At 24.8% G+C, this 1,913-nt stretch overlaps 1 non-coding gene across 1 annotated transcript; it reads right to left on the bottom strand.

The window, feature by feature from the left end:
- Positions 1-265: 265 nt before the first annotated feature.
- TRNAR-UCG (transfer RNA arginine (anticodon UCG)) lies at positions 266-338 on the bottom strand. The gene has a single exon. It is a non-coding gene; the product is annotated as a tRNA-Arg (tRNA).
- Positions 339-1,913: the final 1,575 nt, after the last annotated feature.

Here is a 1,913-nt window from a genome sequence, read left to right on the forward strand (position 1 = left end):
TTTAATTTCCTTTTCCTTTGAACTACAATAAAATTAAATAATTAACAATTTTAAAAAAAGTCATCAGTTGCATCGAATAAACTTTCAGAAAAATTTCTAATTTAAAAATATTTAAAGTAACTAGCTCTTAAAGAAAAAACTTAAGCCTAATTATAAATAAAGTTTAATTATTAAATCTTAAAACTGAAGTCTAATAAATTGATTACTAAATCTACCTAATTCTACAAAAATGAATCCTAAGTTTAAACTACATACACATGATCTACGTCCGCGACAGGACTCGAACCTGCAATCTTCTGATTCGAAGTCAGACGCCTTATCCATTAGGCCACGCGGACGATTTTAAACTGTCTAAATGAATAAATAGTACACTCCTTATAAATTTTCTATTATATATATATATATATATATATATATATATATATATATATATATATATATATATATATATATATATATATATATATATATATATATATATATATATATATATATATATATATATATATATATATATATATATATATATATACATATATATATACATATATATGTATATATATATATATATGTATATATATATATACGTATATATATATATACGTATATATATATATACGTATATATATATATACGTATATATATATATATATATACGTATATATATATATACATATATATGTAAAATGATGCAGTCGGACCGAGCAGGGAAACAGACACAGGATTTTAATTAAATCAGAGTAAGTTTTATTTGATCATTCTTAGTTGAGTGGGAGCGAAAAAGTGATGTTTACTCCATCAGCAAACAGTCTTTCTGGTAGGGAAAATCTTGCAAAAAATCCTAAAATGTCTCTATTTAGGGAAAAGAGGGAAAACTCAGAAATTACAATTGGTTAATGAACTTGCTCGAGTGATTCCCACGGCTTAAAAGGGAAAAAAGATCTTTATTTAAATGTATGCATACTTTGGCTAAAAATAGATTTAGAAACAGGATGTGGCTTTTAAAAGTGTGAGAAAGTATTTCAAATAGAATAATTAATTAGTAATAAAGTAGGAGTTGTTTTATAGCAAAGAAACTAACATAAAAAGATTAATAAAAGGCTTTTTATGTTACATCCCCCCTCGCCGAAAAATTTTGACTAATATCTAAAATTTTTTTAAATTATCCCTTTGCAAAACTTTCCCTATGATGACACAATTAAAATAAAAAAAATCAAATTGCACTTTTAACAAGATTTCAAAGTAATACGAATTATAAAAAATACATATAAGTACACAATATAAAAAAATTTCATGAAAGTCTCGAGAAAAAAAAATTGAAGTAGCGCTACCATCAAAATGAAGTGTTAGATCTTCATTTTCAATACTTTTTGTGATTTAAGTTTTTTCAGTCCTTTTTGAAAATCACTGTAAATAAAGTTATTACTCATGCTAACACAATTAAAATAAACTTTCACTATAAGAAAATTTATAAAAACTTTCTTTAAAATGTAAATATTCAAAAACATGAAAATACAAGTGATATGAGATATACAAATACAAATTGACACTTTTTCCAAAAAAATTTTTCTTCAGGATTTGTACATCTTGAAAATAAAATGTATAAAAAAATTTTGACACAATGGTCTTTAATCTGAAATTTAGGATTTCAGTGTTGTTAGGGGAAAAAACCATCTTCTTCGTTAAGATGAGTCACTGACTAACGCCGAAATTGATAAATTTGCAGACTATGCTTTCAAGGTTCATCCAAATCCAATTAATTTCGCAGCATTGGCAATGAACTGCTAAGCATTCTCTGTGAAGTCTTCGATCCGTTCGTTAAAAGGCTCAAATCTTCCATCATAGTAGAAGTGTGTTCTTTTAGTTAATTTTTTATTTTTATGTTTTGAAGAAGCATTTAATATTATCCTGCG

Source organism: Parasteatoda tepidariorum, chromosome 8 (genome assembly GCF_982258835.1).
Source record: "Parasteatoda tepidariorum strain Cologne lab strain chromosome 8, Ptep-v5.0, whole genome shotgun sequence".
NCBI classification, from domain to species: Eukaryota; Metazoa; Arthropoda; class Arachnida; order Araneae; family Theridiidae; genus Parasteatoda; species Parasteatoda tepidariorum.